The sequence below is a fragment of the Giraffa tippelskirchi genome, chromosome 4 (genome assembly GCF_054371585.1).
Source record: "Giraffa tippelskirchi isolate mGirTip1 chromosome 4, T2T-mGirTip1v1.2.pri, whole genome shotgun sequence".
In the NCBI taxonomy this organism is placed as follows: domain Eukaryota; kingdom Metazoa; phylum Chordata; class Mammalia; order Artiodactyla; family Giraffidae; genus Giraffa; species Giraffa tippelskirchi.
This window is the reverse complement of record NC_137278.1, coordinates 153372688-153392668: the sequence shown is the minus strand read 5'-3', so window position 1 is coordinate 153392668 and position 19981 is coordinate 153372688. Positions and strand designations below refer to the sequence as shown.

Here is a 19981-nt window from a genome sequence, read left to right as displayed (position 1 = left end):
AAAAATTCATTTGTCTTCTGTGCAACTCAGTAGTTCCTTTATCTATACCTAATTGACTTCTTTCTAAATTTCCCACTGAAGTAATTTCAAATTTCTTCTGATATTATCAAATGGTATGATCTATCCTTGTTTTTCTTTCCTAGAAGCAGACAACCCTGCATTGACTTTATTGAGATTGAGGTCATCGGATAAGAGCTCCCTCAACTATCTTTCCTTTGTGCCAGAATTGTCTCTCAATTATCACCCAGGTGTTTCTATAGTTCCTCTTGCCTAGGAAGTGTCCTTTCTGAACTAAGTTTTCTCTGTTAGTGACAGTCCTACGCTATTTCTACATTTGCTTCTCCCAATCCCTACGTCTTCGTCTGCCCTGTTCTGAGTTACAGAAGGCTAACTTCTTCAGACTACCTCACTCAGCCACTCACACGCTCTGATTTTCAGTTGGGTTTGGACCATGGCAAGCAGCAAAAGCAAATTAAAGAGTGAGAGGAAGAAGGTACCAGACAATTTATTCCCCCACTCCTGTGTCTTTTCTTAACTCCTGTGGATAACCTTCCTCTGCTTCAGCTGTCACTTGGACTTGGCTAAATCATTCATCTCCTCCACCCCATACCCCCTCAGGCCAAGAGGCTGTAAGGATTTCCTGCCGTACAAGTCCCTGGGTACTTCACCAATCCTACTAGCTCCTTTAATTCTGTTCATGTCTCTGGAGATGCTCCTCCCTTTCAAGTAAACCCTTTTGAATGTACCGTCTGAATCCAGGTGGCACCCTGAATGATCCAAGCTTCTTTTATCTTCTCTATGTCCAAGCTGCAACCTTCTTTCGCTTTTTATCTTGCTCATAGTTTTACATTTTTTGCTATCATTGACTTGTGACTATGTTCAAATGTTTGGGATTTGAACAGGACTGGGACCCACTCTCTCATCCTTCTGACTCTTTCAACCCTATCTTCAAAGAGTTGACTAGAAACATTAAAATGTGGTATCTGCTTACTCAACTGTTTTAATATAATTACAGCTTATTTCTTACTAATATGTAAAACAATAAACAAAATAAATGCTCAGCATAACAAACTGATGGAAAACAAACACCCTGCAAGCCCCACTCAGATCAAGACATGGAAACAACAGGTCCCCACAAATTTCCTCCAGAGACCTTCCTGATCATACTCCATTCCTTACTTCCTGAATTAATAGCTATCCTGAGTTTTACAGTATTTACTTCCCTTCCTTACTTTAAAGTTTTACTACCTAAATATATGGCAAAAAGGTTAATTTTGTTGTTCTTGAATTTTATATAAATGAAAACATATAGTACTTTTCTTATCTGTATTGACTTCTTACCCTGAATATTATGTTTTTAAGATTCATAAATGTTTTATATATATATTATATATGCAGTTTATTTTCATTGCTGTTTAGTATTTAATCATACAAATATTCTATAATTTATTTTACAGTTATTGGAAATTTTGATTGTTTGTAGTTTTGAATTATAAACTATGGACCTTCTAATACACGTATCCTAGTGAACATATGTGAATATTTCTATGGATGCAAATGAAACAGGCTGTGTTGTGTTATACTAAATATATTATATGTCTATACTAAATATAGCCAATTATTTTCCAATGTGATTTTAACAGTTTACACTTCCACTAGCAAATTGTGAAAATCTCTGTTGATCTATATCATTGCGAACACTTGCTATTATCACACTATTGAATTTCTGCCATTCTGTTCATCAATGAGTCGCATCTTATTATGATTTTACTTTGTACTTATTTTTCTGATTATCAGTAATATTGAGCATTTTTGAAGTACTTAAGAATTTTGCACATTTTTCCTTCCTTTTTTTCCCTTTTCTTATTACATTTTAAGAATTTTGATTATATTCTGAATATGAGATTTTATTGATTACATGTGTTGCAGATAACTTTTTTCCTGTTTGTACATTGCACAGTGGAAAGGATTTAAAATTAGTAGCCACCATCCAACTTCCTATTTCTGTTTCTTCTTGGTAGATAATGGACACTCTTTTTATATCCTTTACTCTTTAAGTAATATCCTTTGATAAACAAGTTCTTAATTTCCTTATAAAATACTAAAACTAGGGTGTGGTATCTTGTAAGTGCTTACTAAATATCTGATACTTAAAAACTTTTTTTTTTGTTTTTTTAAGGAAATTCCTCTTCTATAATTAAGGTGGATTTTTCTCTCAGAGAACTTCCTGAGCTTATGTGTACTATTCATATCTAGATTTTCTCCTTTGACACTGAACTGGTCAGCATTGGGAAAGAGGGCAAATGAAATGCATGAATATGAATGGTTTGTTTTTAAATATGTATTTAGGTACAAAAAAGGGATAAAATTAGATATAGCTTCTGAAATTATGTGTGAAATAAGAATACAGTCAGTGTGTAGACTACTTCACTCAATCATAAATAACGTTAGCTTAAAAATATTAAACTAAAGCTACAAAAGTTACATAATGAATCATGATAGTGAAGTTATTTAAATCAGTAATGTTCAACATATTACAAAATACCTTTTTTGATATAGCATTCTAAAATAAGTAAAACTTGTGTAAACATGACAGTACTAGTATTTATACTTCAAGTGATTTTGTTCTTTCTAAAAAATATTAAAAAAAATAAAAATAAAAACTCCAACTCCTCTGAACACCCCCATAAAAATACTCATAATAAACAGCTGATGGGATTTCACTTCACAGTAACTCTCCTCTTAACACTCTGATCCCAGGTAAGATTAACATATATTTCATGGTGCAGTTCTTAGAATAGTGATTAAAAGACAGATATGCTGATTAAATGTGTACCACTATAAACAGCCTACATGTTAGAAGCATCCCATTTACCGTGTAAATTTAGTGCACCTTCAGAAAAGCCCTGAAGAACTAGAGTGAAAGATGGACATTCTAAGTTGCAGCAGAGCAAATAAGAAAAAAAAAACACAGAGGAGGTAAGGATATAAAAATATTATCCATAATCTACCCAGAAGAAATACAAGTAGGAAGTTTCATGGAGGCCACCAATTTAAAATCCTTTCCACTGTGCAAATAGCAAAATCTTAGAGCCATATATCTGAAAGCCCCCAACCTAAACCTCTCAAGCTATTCCCGGGCTCACTAGGGGTGGGAGAAATAACCACTGAGAAAACGGTCAAATTAGAAACCAATTTGTAGAAATTAATGAAACTATTTTGGGATTAAAATCTCCAGGACGATGCAGGCATGACAAAGTTGGTGGTAACAATTTTCTGGTGTGCATGCTTAAGAATGTGGGTTTTCCTTCCTGACCGCATTCGGGACACTACCTATGAAGCATATAGTTGCCTGGCTCTTGGAATCACCTAGGACCTTTCCCAGCAACTGGAAGGAAGAAGTAAGTGTAAATGTCCTTTTCACCCACCAATGTACTAATTTTCAACTGCCAGCTTCATTGCCCTCAATTCACTGGCAAGGGCATGCTTGAGCCTTATTTAAATATGTAATGACTTTCTTTGTTATTTATTTCTTAGAGCTTTCAGGTTGGTGAGTAGCATGTGACTAAATGCTTGACCTTTGTCTGAGTTATCCAAACATTCCCAGTCCCTCCTGACCTTGTTTCTTACTCATTCATTCACTCACCAGATCTCTGTTAGGCACTGCCAATGTGCTGGGCACTAAGTTCAATGGAAGGTATGTTGGTGAATAAAATAGACATTCTCCATGATTTTATAGAATTAAAAGTTCAAGGATAATTATTCCATTCCTGTAGCTTTTCTGTTCTCTCCTCCTCCCTAGTAGTATATTCCATAGCACTTATTACTTGGCAAACAATACATTTTTCAATAAATTGTGTTAAATCAAGGCAATCAAGTGGTCATAAAGGGCACTTGCAGCTCGGAAATTAGAGTTGCTAATGTTTAGTTCCTTCCTTTCCCTTCCTTTTCCCTTTCCTCCCTTCCTTCTGCTACCATGACTACAAGAAGACTCCCAATGGAATGGTCATCTGCTTTTTATTAGGGATATTAATGTTGCTCTCCACTAGTGTACAGAACCACATGCTGATTCTGTTCTCGCAGACGAAAAACCAAACAGAAGAGAGCATGATTAGAAGTTACTAATTTACTATTAGGGCTCGCCAGGTGGCACTTGTGATAAAGAATCTGTCTGCCAACGCAGGAGACACAAGCGATGTGGGTTTGATCCCTGGGTTGGGAAGATCCCTGGAGTAGAAAATGGCAACCCACTCCAGTATTCTCGCCTGGAAAATTCCATGGACAGAGGAGCCTGGTGGGCTACAGTCCATGGGGTTGCAAAGAGTCAAATATGACTGAGCACACACACACAATTTACTATTAAGAGAAAATATTCTCATTATTGTGCTAGTTGCCACATGTATCTGACAGCAAGAGTGCAGGTACCTATAGTTTATTCTTCCAATGATCCTCAGTATGACTTTGAGTTAATCTCTTTAATATTTATTGATTATATTTTACAACAAATTCATTTCAATTATGTAAATAATGTTCACAAATATGAAAAATGAAGGATACTGATTTTATCAGTGGAATATGTGTGGAATTATTTTGTCTTTGGAATGAATTTATTGATATGATCTTTGGACTATTAGACATTGTACTCAGTTCTAGACCACTTTTTTTAAATTAAAAATAATTTAATTGGCTGTCTTTTGCTTAAAATCTTGCAAGCTAACCTTCAGCATTATGCAAACCAAGAACTTCCAGATGTCCAAGCTGGGTTTAGAAAAGGAAGAGGAACCAGAGATCAAATTGCCAACATTCGCTGGATCATAGAGAAAGGTAGGGAATTTTTGAAAAATGCCTACCTCTGTTTCATTGACCATGCCAAAGTCTTTGATTCAGTGGATCATAATAAACAGTTGAAAGCTCTTAAAGAGATGGTATAACCAGACCATCTTACCTGTCTCCTAAGAAACCTGTATGCAGGTCAAGAAGCAACAGTTAGAACTATGTGTGGAGCAACTGATTGGTTCAAGATTGAGAAAGGAGTACAACAGGGCTGTCTGCTGTCACCCTGTTTGTTTAATCTATATGCTGAGCACCTCATGAGAAATGCTGGGCTGGATGAGTTACACGCTGAAATCAAGATAGGCAGGAAAAACATCAACAACCTGATATGCAGATGATACCACTCTGAAGGCAGAAAGCAAAGAGGAACTAAGGGCCTCTTGATGAGGGTGAAGGAGGTGAGTTAAATAGCTGACTTAAAACTAAATATTAAAAAAATTAAGATCGTGGCATTTGGCCCCATTACTTCATGGCTAATTGAAGGGGAAAGGTGGAAGTAGTTACAGATTTCCTCTTCCTGGGCTCTAAAATCACTGTGGATGGTGACTGCAACCATGAAATCAGAAGACATTTGCTTCTTGGCCTGAAAGCTATGACAAACATAGACAGTGTGTTGGAAAGCAGAGACATTACTCTGCCAAGAAAGGTCCATATAATCAAGGCTATGGTCTTCCTAGTGGTCACATACAGTTGTGAGAGTTGGACCATAAAGAAGGTAGAGTGCGGAAGAATTGATGCCTTTGAACTGTGGTGCTGGAGAAGACTCCTGAGAGTGCCTTGGACAGCAAAGAGATCAAACTAGTCAATCTTAATGGAAATCAACTCTGAATACTCATTGGAAGAACTGATGCAGAAGCTGAAACTCCAGTATTTTGGTCATCTGATAAAAGGCAGAGGAACCAGAGATCAAATTGCCAACATCCGCTGGATCATCGGAAAAGCAAGAGAGTTCCAGAAAAACATCTATTTCTGCTTTATGGACTATGCCAAAGCCTTTGACTGGGTGGATCACAGTAAACTGTGGAAAATTCTGAAAGAGATGGTAATACCAGACCACCTGACCTGCCTCTTGAGAAACCAGTATGCAAGTCAGGAAGCAACAGTTAGAACTGGACATGGAACAACAGACTGGTTCCAAATAGGAAAAGGGGTATGTCAAGGCAATATATTATTGACATTGTCAATATATATATATATTGTCAATATATATATTGACAATATATTATTGTCACCCTGATTATTTAACTTATATGCAGAGTACATCATGAGAAACGCTGGGCTGGAAGATTGCCAGGAGAAATATCAATAACCTCAGATATGCAGATGACACCACCCTTATGGCAGAAAGTGAAGAGGAACTAAAAAGCCTCTTGATGAAAGTGAAAGAGGAGAGTGACAAAGTTGGCTTAAAGCTCAACATTCAGAAAACTAAGATCATGGCATTTTATCCTATCACTTCATGGGAAACAGTTTAAAGGAGATCAGTCCTGGGTGTTCATTGAAAGGACTGATGTTGAAGCTGAAACTCCAATACTTTGGCCACCTGATGTGAAGAGTTGACTCATTGGAAAAGACCCTGATGCTGGGAAGGATTGGCGGCAGGAGGAGAAGGGGATGACAGAGGATGAGATGGTTGGATGGCATCACCGACTCAAGGGACATGAGTTTGGATAAACTCCAGGAGTTGGTGATGGACAGGGAGGCCTGGTGTGCTGCGATTCATGGGGTCGCAAACAGTTGGACACGATTGAGTGACTAAACTGAACTGAACTGAATTTATATAAACAGCTAAATCATTGGAAAAGTCCCTGATGCTGAGAAAGATTAAGGGCAGGAAAAGAGGGCATCAGAGGATGAGATGGCTGGATGACATTACCATTGCAATAGACATGAACTTGTGCAAACTTTGGGAGATGGTGAGGGACAACAAGGCCTGGTGTGCTGTAGTCCATGGGGTTGCAAAGAGTCAGACATGACTGGGCAACTGAACAACATCTGAATACAAATAAATATAAAATGAGTTTATCAATTTATGTTTATTATGTTATCTGGTTTTGTTTTTAAAATACAGCTCATGTTACATTGAACCAGATACAATCTCTAAATGATGATGGATTTTAAAAAGGAAGATGTGGAAAGGTAATAAAATGCTAAGAAAAACTGTGATACTGCACCCATGAACCTGCCTTGTGATTTGTGGGCCATCCCTGCATGAACATCTATACCCTGTGTGGTTTAGGGTGAAAGATTAGACCTGAAGGTGAGTCAAGTTCAGTTAAGCTTGGAAAAGAAGAGAGTATTCTCTGGAGAGTTTGAGAATATAAGGTTGTTTATTTACCATGTAAAAGTCCCAGACATGCAGAGAAAAGAGTAGGAATAAAGGGAAGCAGAGAAATAGAACAAATTAATTTGTAGATGAAGATTTGTGAAAGATTGAGTAATAAGGCAGCTTACACTTTCACAGAACTGAAAATGACTGGGGTATGAGGCACGGTAGGATTATCAGTTTTAACTTTTCAGACAAAAGTCTGTCTCATATGAGGCCCTCTAAAAATATTCACTTCATTTCATGAATACTGTTAATTCAATTGTAATGTCTGTCCAGACAGTAGAAGACCAGAACTTTTGACTAGTGGCCCAAATACATTGTAAGATGATATATAAGGCTATGAACAGAGCTTGATATAGAAAGTTTTATATAACTGTGGGCTATTAGTGTCATGCTGCTAAGTCGCTTCAGTTGTGTCCAACTCTGTGCGACCCCATAGACAGCAGCCCACCAGGCTCCCCCGTCCCTGGGATTCTCCAGGCAAGAACACTGGAGTGGGTTGCCGTTTCCTTCTCCATTAGTGTCATACCTATTTTTATTATCATTACTTGCATGACTAATATTATTTGGTTGGTTTGGAAAAAAGTAACATTCTCTGGTGGGAAATATGGTCTTTGAAAGGAGCAAGGCTTGATCTTGACGAGTGGCATAGAGATGGAAAGCTTGACTACTTTGGCAATATTAGCTAATGCTAAGAAACCTTACCTACATAGTAAAAACACACTAGATTGCCTCACTTAGGAAAATTAAACTTGATTTTTTCACCTATACAACGACCCCATAAGATACTGGAAGGAGGTAGTTTCTATGCTGTTAACTCTTTCACTTGCCACTTTGAGAAAAATGATATATATATCAATTCAAGAAATACAGTACCCTCTTACATTTATGTGTTCAAATAACAGTTCATGACAAGCTCGCAAATATCTACATATAACTAAAGGTAGTAATTGTCCCTATTTTAGAGGTGGGTAAAATGAATCTCAGAGAGGTTAGGGATGCTGAGACGAATACCAAGATCCTTTGCTACCTAGTCTTTTCTTTCATTCTTCAGTTCAGTTCAGTTCAGTCGCTGAGTCGTGTCCGACTCTTTGCGACCCCATGAATCGCAGCACGCCAGGCCTCTCTGTCCATCACCAACTCCCGGAGTCTACCCAAACCCATGTCCATCGAGTCGGTGATGCCATCCAACCATCTCATCCTCTGTCGTCCCCTTCTCCTCCTGCCGCCAATCCTTCCCAGCATCAGGATCTTTTCCAATGAGTCAACTCTTCACATCAGGTGGCCAAAGTATTGGAGTTTCAGCTTCAACATCAGTCCTTCCAATGAACACCCAGGACTGATCTCCTTTAGGATGGACTGGTTGCATCTCCTTGCAGTCCAAGGGACTCTCAAGAGTCTTCTCCAACACCACAGTTCAAAAGCATCAATTCTTCGGCGCTCAGTTTTCTTCACCGTCCAACTCTCACATCCATACATGACCACTGGAAAAACCATAGCCTTGACTAGATGGACCTTTATTGGCAAAATAATGTCTCTGCTTTTCAATATGCTATCTAGGTTGGTCATAAACTTCCTTCCAAGGAGTAAGCGTCTTTTAATTTCATGGCTGCAATCACCATCAGCAGTGATTTTGGAGCCCAAAAAAATAAAGTCTGACACTGTTTCCACTGTTTCCCCATCTCTTTCCCATGAAGTGATGGGACCAAATGCCATGATCTTAGTTTTCTGAATGTTGAGCTTTAAGCCAACTTTGTCACACTCCTCTTTCACTTTCATCAAGAGGCTCTTTAGTTCTTCACTTTCTGCCATAAGGGTGGTGTCATCTGCGTATCTGAGGTTATTGATATTTCTCCTGGCAATCTTGATTCCAGCTTGTGTTTCTTCCAGCCCAGCGTTTCTCATGATGTACTCTGCATATAAGTTAAATAAGCAGGGTGACAATATACAGCCTTGATGTACTCCTTTTCCTATTTGGAACCAGTCTGTTGTTCCATGTCCAGTTCTAACTGTTGCTTCCTGACCTGCAATAAGTATTTAAGGAAACTTCTCTAGGGAATTTAATCTCATTTAAGAAATAGTGGTTTTTCCCCCCTTTTGCTCTGTTGACTCAGCAAGGTGAAGAGGAAAAGGCCCAAAAGAGGACAAAACATTTGATAGAAATTAATTATTTGACTTAGTCCATTCATGCTGCTACATCATAAATAGATTAGGTGGCTTATAAGCAACAAAAATTTTATTTTTCACAGTTTTGGAGTCTGGGAAGTCCAAGATCAAGGGGCCAGCATATTCAGTATGTGATGACATCACTTTCTGGATCATAGACGGCCGTCTTCTTCCTGAGTACTGACAAGGTGGAAGGAACAAGGTAACTCTGTCTTTTCCAATGTGTATGGATTTTATTTTATTTCTATGCTTTATTGCATCATCAAGGATTTTTAGTTCAACCTTGAAAAGTAGTGGTGAGAGGGAACTTCCTTGCCTTGTGCCTGATATCAGTGGGAAAGCTTGGAGTTCTTGCCGTTAAGTTTAGTGTTAGCTGTAGGTTTCTTGTGTGTGTACACTTTGGACCATAGCCCATAAGGCTCCTCTGTTCATGGAATTTTCCAGGCAAGAATACTGGAGCAGGCTGCCATTTTCTACTCCAGGGGATCTTCCTCACCCAGGGATTAAACCCACACCTCTTCCATCTCCTGCATTATCAGGCAGATTCTTTACCACTCTACCGCCTGGTAAGCCGCAGATTTTGTGTAGTCTTTATTAAGTTGCAGAAGTCTTCTTCTATCAGCTTAGGTTTTTTTGAGCACTTAACTGAATATTAGCCACTGAGTTCAGCACTTTATGTGTACTGTTTCACTTCAGTCCTATGAATTTGGTAATATTATCTAGTTTTATGTTTCGTGTGAGATGTTCAATCACTTTCCAAGGTATCAGAACTACTAAATTGATCTAATAAGCTAGCAAACAACACCTTCTCCACATTACAGCAGTCACTGTGTCTGCTTTTGCCTCATAGTTCTTTATTTTCTGTTTCCTTTTTCTGTGTCCTCCTACTGGAATATTAAAAAATATGATGGCAGAGTCATCTCTGTGTTTTTTCACTATATAATTCCCAGTGTCCAAAATGATGTCTGGTCCACAAACAGTTGCTAAATGAATACATAAATTAGAAAACTTCATCTGAGTGCTGGTATTCTGGTGGCTAAGTTCTTAATTGGGCTTCCCTGGTAGCCCAGTTGGTGAAGAATCAACCTGCAGTACAATAGACCTGGGTTCAATCCCTGGGTCAGGAAGATCCCCTGGAGAAGGAAATGGCAACCCATTCCAGTATCCTTGCCTGGAAAAGCCCATGGACATAAGAGCCTGGCGGGTTGCAGTCCATGAAGGTGAAGAGTTGGGCATGACTTAATGACTTTCACTTTCACTTTTCAAGCTCTTATCAATTATTGTATACTACTTTTGAAACAGAACTACGAAAGAATCTTACTGAGTACCTTCACTCTATGGACCAAAATTGATCAGGTGATAGTATTTTCTCTTAAGTTTCTATGGCTAAAGATATGGGTGAAAGGTGGATGGGCTCCTACTGTGAAGCCACAATCCTGGGTTTGACAATATAGAATTACACCCAGTGGTTGGTATCATTGATTAAACCAGACTGTAAGAAATGAAACACAAAAGAAAAATCTGAAATTTAAAAAAAAATTCCTTATGTATTTACAAACTAGTTTAAAACGAAAAACAAAGAGACTTCTGCCATTACTCTAAACTTGTTGGCTGCTGTATATCATTATTACTCTTGAGATCTTCCTATTATTTCAAAATTGTGAGCTATATGAAGTTAAAATTAGTAAGGGGATTTGAGTCTCTGTATTTCCCAGCTCAATTTTTTTAACCTGAATAATTTGCATGTACACACTTAGAGTTTTGATTCTGTAATTTTATTGCCAGTTATGAAACAGTCAGGTTACAGCACTAAGTTAATAAGTAGAGACCACAAAAGTATTATAACAACAGGGCCTTTGTGGCATTCCAAAGAAATCAAAGGCAAAGGTAATATGTTTGGTTAGACTCAAGTTGTGTGGCTGTTTAGGATAAGTTCATTCTGTGCTACTTGTCTAAGGTCAGTCCAGTAATCTCCCTGTCTGTTCCAGAATGTCACCCTACAATTATAATTAGTTATGTTCTACTCTGTGCAACTGCTGATTTGTATAGATAACTTTGTTTAGAGCTGGTTCAATAGCAAAGAGATTCAAGAAATCACCCTTATTAGTTTTTCAAGGTAATACATGCCCGGAAAGATATATGAGAGAGAAAAAAAGCATAAATAAAACTGAAAAATATAACTCATTTATGTGTATCCCCAGACAGTTATCCATGGATACTGTTTGAAAAACTTAAAATTTATGCTATTAAAAACAAAAACTCACTTTCTTCACTCAGTAAGCCAAAGAGGACATCATTTTTATTTCCCACCATAGTAAATGCCAATTACTAAGGACTTATTTGCCAATAATTTAGTTATATTATTTCTAATCCTCATCACAAATATACAAATAGCAATACTTTTGCCCATTCTTAACAGGAAGCTAATGTGTTTGCCTAGAGTCATATTACTAGGTTTAGAAGCCTGCTTTGTCTGACTCTAAGGCATACACTCTTCTCCAAAACGTATAGTGAATAGTTTGTGATTACTAAAATATGTTTTTCATAAGGTCTGCTTCTGTATCACCTGGAAAGATCTGGTAATGAGTATCTTTTTATGATGACAAGCTTCATGTCTATCATTTGAGATTTTTTTCTGAAGAGGGACAAGCATTCTCTTTTTATGCTTGTTAAGCTATATTCATTAAGCAGGAAAAGACTCTTGGGAGTCTCATGGACTCTCAAGGAGATCAAACCAGTCAGTTCTAAAAAAACTCAGCCACTAAAGCTGAAGCTCCAATACTTTGGTCACCTGATGTGAAGAGCTGACTCATTGGAAAAGACCCTGATGCTGGGAAAGATTGAAGGCAGGAGGAGAAGAGGGTGACAGAGGATGAGATGGTTGGATGGCATCACTGACTCAATGGGCATAAATTTGTTCAAACTCCAGGAGACAGTGAAGGACAAGGAAGCCTGGGATACTGCTGTCCACCGGGTCGCAAAGAGTCAGACACAACAACAAGCTATAGTCTATATCTTTATTTTAATAGTCACATTAGGAGAGAATGAAGAAATTGAGATCATCTTTCATGAAAAAGTAAAATACAACTATATCCAGTAGATTGGTGAGGGATTGTTGTGACTCCAGCAGGGCCTTTGCCCCAGGCCGCGGCAGGCACGTTGACTCACACCTGGTGGCAGGTGAAGGTTTACAGGCTCAACCAGGACCAGCAGTGAGACAAGGAAGGCAATAGGCATGTCGTCTGGCTACGTGGAGCAGCTGAAGGGCATGTCCCTGCCAGTCAGGGCCTTACAAATTGTGGTTCACTGGAGAAAGGAATGGCAAACCACTTCAGTATTCTTGTCTTGAGAACCCCATGAACACAATGGAGGGGGTGTATAGATTATTACGCTGCCAGCACAGCCCGTTTTTCCCATTCATTCAGGATATCGAGTGCTTACTGTGAACCAGATGCTGTGCCAAGAAAGAATGTTGATGGTCTAACATAAGCTATCTTATCAAGAGACCTCCGTAACCTTAAAAGTAAAACTTCATGTTTTCAGGTAAAATTGGAGAAATAGTATTCACTTCAACATTTAAGTAAATATCTATTATTTTGCAAAGTACAATGGTTTGGAATAGTAAAGCTTTATCTTTGGAACCAGACAGACGTAAGATCCAATCTATCTGTTACTCTTTCTTTTGTAAGTCAAATGAGATAAACTGTTTAACTGCACTGTCTCCATAAATTCAGCTATAAAACTGAGATCATAAAACTTAACTGGTGTGATCATTAAATGAGATGGCATGTGAAAGGCATGTAATTGATTCTATCGTTATAGTATTGATACAGAACTTTAAGCAAATTCTAGTTAAACTTTCTGATTTTTTGGCAAAGAACCATGAGAACCAGAGTTTCTTGGTGGTATTTCAAAGTTACAAAACAAGGCAGAGACATCATGGTCTACAGCCTACAACTCCTGATCTCTATTAGTTCAATACTGAGTTTTTGTGTTGTTGTTGTTGTTTAGTCTTGAAGCTGTGTCTGACTCTTTGCGACCCCATGGACCGTAGCCCCACCAGGCTCCTCTGTCCATGGGATTTCCCAGGCAAGAATACTGGAAAGGGTTGCCGTTTCCTTCTCCATGGGATCTTCCCTATCCAGGGATCAAGCCTGCATCTCCTGCAATGGCAGGTGGATTCTTTACCAGCAAGCCACCCGGGAAGCCCCTCAATGCTAAGCATTTTGTATTAAACCAAAAATCTGATGATGATAAGTATTCCTTTAACGAGGGTTCGGTTCTGGTTTTTCCCTCCCTCCTTCTTTCTTGTCTTCCTCTGCCTCGTCTCCCTAGCCTTCCTCTCCTTCCTCATACTGTTATTTAGCAAAACCCACTCCAGTATTCTTGCTTGGAGAATTCCACGGACAGAAGAGCCCTGGTGGGCTATAGTCCATGGGGTCACAGAAAGCTGGACACAACTGAGTGACTAACACACAGAATATATCAAGGGAATGCTAGTACTAGAGTGATTTTTTTTACTTGACAGACTAATGAATGGCTCACAGTTAGAGAAGTAGCTGGAATTAGCTGGCCTCAAAAGTTGGAAACTTCTGGCTTTTTAATCTGCCTTCTCCATCTTTTATTAACAAAAACACCATTAACCAGAGCAGTAATTCACAGCCACACATTTTCATTTAGAGCTTTCTTCTACTTTACAACCTGGGAATGGCAGTCAGCTGATGTTAAAGGAGTCTGGATCATTTGGAAATATCTATATAACCTTGATCTCTCCTGTCTCAGGGAGATATTATCACTCTATTGTCCCTAAATAAACACTCAATTTCTGAGACAGTTTGACTCTTAGATGTGGGGAGGTTATTGCACTGGGGGAGTAATTCTTTCAGAACTAAAGCTTCTTATCCTCAGACTTCTTACTTCCATCATTAGGAAGCAGAAACCCTGACTCTTCCACAACAGAGTCTATTTGGTGCTGCCATTTCTATAGATGTCATTAAATACATCCTTTCCTTTTTGGATTTCCTTTTAACAATCCTGCTTCATATCTTTTTTCCATTGTAGTTATTCATAGCAAAGATTCAAGCCAGGCTCATCATGTCATAATACATTTTGTTGCAACATGATATGATCAGAAGTGATGTTCCAAAATTCTGAATCAATACATTGCATCCAGACTTGATTGTTAAAGTTGAATTGAATACAAAGGCTAATTTTTCATCTAAAATGATAATATAAATGGAGGATCCAATGAATACTAATGTTGCCTGGTCAGAATTTATTTTTCTGTATATAATAATCCCTTTTGATATTTATTTACTTATTTATTTAAGACATATATCAAGATAAAACTAAAACTCATATTTCAGATGTGTGGAGGTCTGTTTATAATCTACTCATTTTAAGAAGAATATGATAGAGACATTAACATAGATTGCTTTATAGAGTTTATGATTATTAGGGCAATTAATTTTAATACACTTAGAAATTTTGGAAAAATACCAATGTTTAAAAGAAAAAAATGGAGAGAAAAACTAGTTTTAAGGAACTTATATTTAGATGAATGGCATACCATCATTACAAAGCAAAGATAATTCACTTTAGACCCACCCTAATACTCATATATCAAGTGATTTGGCACCCCAAGTTCACCCACCTGAAAAATACATTTATCCATTGTACCTGGAAGCTCTGTGCCATTTTATTTACTATAGAACTATAGAATTATTTCTTGTGGAAATTCTTGAGTTTGAATTCAATAATATACAGAGTGGGCAAAAAAGTCATGAAAGAATAATTACATTGTTATTAAGTCAAAATAAAAAATAAGTTCTATCTATTGATGTAATAGAATGCTGTAATGGAAGTAGCATAGCAAATAGAAAATAGCCTGGATTTGAAAACTTAATAATGCCACTAAGATTTTGGCAACCTGGGAAAAATCTAACCACTCTCAATATAATTTCTCTTATCTTTAAAGATGAGAAAAATCAATTACTTTTATCTCAAACTATATTAAACTGTATGCCATTATGTTGTTCCATTAAGGAGAGAAAATTCAGTTTATTTCTCAGGACTTGTAGCAGATAAACTGAGGAATTCAGTAACCATCCTTTGACTTTAGCATGCAGGAGTCCCACATCCTCATTCTCTAAATTTAGCCCAGTATATAAGCAGTGGTTGTAAGGGTCTGGGCAATATGGCACTGATTTACATCCTTAGCATGTCACCTGGTTTCATTATTTTCTTCTTTTTTCTTCTTTTATTAGTACCCTCTCTATTCAAAGATTTGTTTTTTTTTTTTTTTTTTTTTTTTTTTTTTTTTTTTTTTTTTATAAATTTATTTATTTTACTTGGGGGCTAATTACTTTACAATATTGTAATAGTTTTTGCCATACATTGACAAGAATCAGCCATGGGTTTACATGTGTTTTATAGAAAAGAAAAATATAAAAGTAATTAAAGGTTGTTTATCTCATTGAGTAGTTCAGTTCAGTTCAGCCGCTCAGTCATGTCTGACTCTTTGTGATCCCAAGGACTGTAGCACACCAGGCCTCCCTGTCCATTGCCAACTCCCGAGTTTACTCAAACTCATGTCCTTTGAGTCCGTGATGCCATCCAACCATCTCATCCTCTGTTGTCCTCTTCTCCTCCTGCCTTCAATCTTTCCCAGCATTAGGGTCTTTTCAAATGAGTCAGTTCTTCGCATCAGGTGGCTTGAAGTGAAGAAGAACTAAAGAGCCTCTGATGAAAGTGAAAGAGGAGAGTGAAAAAGCTGGCTTAAAACTCAACATTCAAAAACTAAGATCATGGCATCCTGTCCTCTCAGTTCATGGCAAATAGATGGGGAAACAATGGAAACAGTGACAGACTTTATTTTCTTGGGCTCTAAAATCACTAAATATGGTGACTGCAGCCATGAAATTAAAAGACACTTGCTCCTTGGAAGAAAAGCTATGACAAACCTAGACAGCATATTAAAAAGCAGATACATTACTTTGCTGACAAATGTCCACCTAGTCAAAGCTATGGTTTTTCCAGTAGTCATGTACGGATGTGAAAGTTGGACCATAAAGAAAGCTGAGCATTCAAGAATTGATGTTTTTGAACTGTGATGTTGGAGAAGACTCTTGAAAGTCCCTTGGACTGCAAGGAGATCCAACAAGTCAATCTTAAAGGAAATCAGTCCTGACTATTCATTGGTAGGACTGATGCTAAAGCTGAAGCTCCAATATTTGGCCACCTGATGTGAAGAACTGACTCCTTAGAAAAGACTCTGATGCTGGGAAAGATTGAAAGCAGGAGGAGAAGAGGTCAATGGAGAATGAGATGATTGGGTGGCCTCACTAACTCGATGGACATGAGTTTGAGCATATTCCAGGAGTTGGTGATGGACAGGGAAGCCTGGAATGCCGCAGTCCAGGGAATCACAAAGAATTGGACTCGACTGAGTGACTGAACTGAACTGACACATTATAAAAAACAATAACAACAGCCTGCTCTCTCTAGCCACAAAAAAAGGGAACCTATCAAGACAGAAAACTTAACAATATCTGCTTTACTGCAGTCAAACTAACAAAAAAAATCCTGTGGAAAAATCTATGACCACATTTCCATTTATATCAGGAAAAAGATGAGTGTGGCACTTAGACTTTCACCTGTAAGAAGGAGCCTTACTACCCCTGCTGAGATGGTATCAAAGAAGGCCAAGTAAGAGGCCTCCCACTGGAGGGCAATGAAATCTATCACCAGAGGTGTTAGTGGAGATTGAACTTTTACATCTACTCGGACTTAACAAAGTCCCCTACCTACTCCACAATGGAGTGGTGTCAAGAAAGCCTTGTGGGGATAATGTCTTTGACCCAGTAGTAATAAGGCCACCCCCACCACAGTGTCAGTGACAATCGCATGGGGAGATCCAGCAATAATATCTCACTCTCCTTGAGGATCACTGGAGGCTGAGTACAGAATCTGGGCTCTTGTCTCTACCTGGCAATAATGAAACAGGCTTTCTTCCTTCACTGCATGAGAGGTGTCACAGAAAGGCAGCTAACACGGAAGTTTTAAATAAGATCCAAAGTTTCATATATACTATGAACATATTCTGATTTAAATAGAACTTTGCTAATGATCAAGAACCATGAAAATTTTAACACAAGATTAAGATGGTGAAGTAGAAGGATATGTGTTCATCTTATCCTGCCAGAGCACCAAAATCACAGCTAGCTGTTGAACAATCATCAAAAGAAAGACACTGGAACCCACCAAAAAAAGATACCCCACATCCAAGGACAAATGAGAAGCCACAACAGAACGATAGGAGGGGAACAATTACTATAAAGTCAAATCCTATACCTGCCAGGTGGGCAACTCAAAAACTGGAGAATAATAAGACAAAAGAAGTTCTCAAACTGTTGTGAAGGTTCTAGACCCCACATCAGGCACCCCAGCCTGGAGATCTGGTCAAGGGACTGGGAATCCCCAGGCAACCTAACTTTGAAGGCCAGCGGAATTTGATTACAGAGCTCCCATAGGACTGGGGGAAACAGAGACTCTTAGAGGGGACAAAAAAAATCTTGTGCACCCCAGGACCCAGGGAAAAGGAGCAGTCACCACAGAGGAGACTGAGCCAGAACTACCTGTGAGTGTTTGAGGGTCTCCTGCAGAGGCATGAGTCAGCAGTGGCCTGCCACGGGGATGGGGTCACTGGCAGTAGCAGTTCTGAGAGATCTGTCTCGGCATAAGTCCTCTTGGAGGCCACCAATAGTCCTACTATAGACGCTTATAGACTTCAGTACTGGGTTGCCTCAGACCAAACAACTAACAGGGAGGGAGCAGAGCACCCTGCCCCCCATCAGCAGAAAATTGGATTGAAGTTTTACTGAGCACAGCCCTGCCCACCAGGGCAAGACCCAGTTTCCCCCAGAGCCAGTTCCTTGCATCAGAAAGCTTGCACAAGTCTCTTATCCTCATCCACTAGAAGGCAGATAGAAGAAATAAGAACTACAATCTCACCAGCCTCCAGAATTAATACCACAGTCATAGAAAGCCACCCAAAAACGTGGCCCCAAAAGATACATGCACCCCAATGTCCACTGCAGCACTGTTTACAATAACCAAGACATGGAAGCAACCTACATGACCATTGACAGAGGAATGGATAAAGAAGATATGGTACATATATTTAATGGAATATTACTCAGCCATTAAAAAGGATGAAATAAGGTCATTTGCAGCAACATGGATGGATCTAGAGAGTGTCATAATGAGTGAAGTAAGTCAGACAGAGAAAGTGAAATACATGATATCCCTTATATCTGAAATCTAAAAGGAAATACAAATAAACTTATTTACAAAACAGAAAGAGACTCAAAGTCTTAGAAAATGAACTCATGATTGTTAGGGGGAAGGGACAGTTTAGGACTTTGGGAAGGTCATGGACACACTGCTATATTTAAAATGGATAACCAACAAAAACCTATTGTATAGCAACATGGAACTCTGCTCAATGTGCCAGCCTGGATCGGAGTGGGGTTTGGGGGAGAATGGATTCATGTATATGTATGGCTGAGTGCCTTCCTTGTTCACCTGAAACTATCACAATATTGTTAATCAGCAATATCCCCAATACAAAATGTTTTGTGGGTAAAAAAATAAATAAATAAAAATAAAATTTTAAAAAAGAAAAGAAAGGGGAAGTACCCATTAAAAAGAAAAAATAATAAGAAAATCTCAAACTTAATGGAAAAAAGATAATCACTAGATACCAACCCCAAGAAAAAAGAGATGTTAGAATATATTACAAGAATTTTAAAGCAGCCATGATATAAATACCTCCACAGACAATTGCAAACATTCTTGAAACAAATTAAAAATTAGAATGCCTCAAGAAAAGAATACAAAGTACCAGTAAAGAAAGAAAAGATATAAAGAACCAAGTGGATATTTCACAAAAGAAAAATACAATAACCATAATTTTGAAACAGTTGATATGATCAATAGCAAATGGAGACCAGAGAAAAAATCAGGAATGGAGAATGAACTACAATGATTACTCAGCCTGAAAAACAGAAAGAAAATAAATCAACCTAACAAACAAATAAACAAACAAACAAACAAAAAAACCAGTTAACAGAGCCTCTTAGATATGTTGAGACTATAACAAAAGATCTAAATTCGTATCATTGGAGTTCTGGAAGTAGAGAAGAAAGAAGACAGGGCTAAAAAAAAAAGTACTCAAAAAAGTAAAGGCTGATACTGTCTCAATTTTGGCAAACAAATAAATACATAAATAAAATAAAAAACAAACATACAGGTTCAAGAAGCTGAACAACCCCAAACAGGATAAGCCCAAAGAACTGCATGCTAAGATACATCTTAATGAAACTTATAAAATTTAAATTAAAAACTTTAAAAGCAACCAGTGAAAAATGATACATTACTTATAGGGAAGAAACAATAAGAATGATAACAGAACACTTACCAAAAATCCTGAAGGCCAGGAAAAAGTGACACAACATCTTTTAAGTACTGAAAGAAAAACAATCAAACAAAAATATCAACTTAGACTCCTATGCGGGCAAAAATATCCTTCAGAAATGAAAGGGAATCAAAGCATTCTCAGATGAAGGACAACTAATAGAATTTGTCACCAGC

The 19981-nt window shown here is 38.0% G+C and overlaps 1 long non-coding RNA gene across 1 annotated transcript in view; it reads left to right on the top strand.

Annotated features, from left to right (window-relative positions):
- The first annotated feature begins 2324 nt into the window (after nucleotides 1-2324).
- Nucleotides 2325-19981, top strand: part of LOC145503611 (uncharacterized) — a 31657-nt gene continuing 14000 nt past the window's right edge. Inside the window, exons 1-2 of the long non-coding RNA XR_014051591.1 lie at nucleotides 2325-4824; nucleotides 9412-9530. This is a non-coding gene — a long non-coding RNA (uncharacterized LOC145503611). The remainder of the gene's footprint in view (nucleotides 4825-9411; nucleotides 9531-19981) is intronic.